Consider the following 750-nt stretch of genomic DNA (forward strand, 5'->3'; position numbering starts at 1 on the left):
TGGGCTTCTTTCAGTTTCTGTCTACCAAATCCACTCACAAGGCTTTGGTTGCCTCAAGGCTATAGGAGAAGACTAAAGGTGCCACGCAGTGGGACTGAACCCGGAACCATTCACTCATCGCTCCAAACAATCTTTGTTGGAAAGTGTGTATATCTTCTTCTGATTTTGCTCAGTTCCACTTGGAAAACTCCGTTCTTCTGTCCAGATCACTTTCATCGAGAGCATGGACAATTCTTGTAATGTAACTTGTCCAATTAGAGCGATTCAAAATGCAATGGATGCTTGATTTCAAAATTGATGATCTCACAACTCATTTGCCATGTAAAGTTTCTTGGACACTAGCAAAACATTTCAAGTACCTTATGTGTATTGTGAGGCTTGTCAATGCTTATCATCCTCTGGAATGTTTCAAGATTGTCTTTAACCCTTTTGTGACCACATTTGTACTACAGAACCAGAGGTGGTTTCAACCAGGTTGGTATCAAAAGGATTAAAAATATGGTGACTTTAACCCTTTTGTTAGCATATTTCTGTTGAGATGCTCTGTGTTTCTTTCAATTAATTTTAAATATAACAAAGAATTTAGTAAAATAACTTAGTTATCATTAAGCTAGTGTTAGGAACATCAATTGTGACTAAGGTTTGGTGGAAGATTTTAATTCAGAACTTATGAAAACAAGACATTTGTACTACAGAACCAGAGGTGGTTTCAACCAGGTTGGTATCAAAAGGATTAAAAATATGGTGACT

The 750-nt window shown here is 36.9% G+C and overlaps 1 protein-coding gene across 1 annotated transcript in view; it reads left to right on the forward strand.

Moving 5' to 3' along the window:
• LOC106873123 (H(+)/Cl(-) exchange transporter 7) overlaps positions 1-750 on the forward strand; it is a 119,265-nt gene that overhangs the window by 63,382 nt on the left and 55,133 nt on the right. The gene's annotated exons all lie outside the window — the stretch shown is intronic.

The sequence above is a fragment of the Octopus bimaculoides genome, chromosome 30, assembly GCF_001194135.2.
Source record: "Octopus bimaculoides isolate UCB-OBI-ISO-001 chromosome 30, ASM119413v2, whole genome shotgun sequence".
Lineage (NCBI taxonomy): Eukaryota > Metazoa > Mollusca > Cephalopoda > Octopoda > Octopodidae > Octopus > Octopus bimaculoides.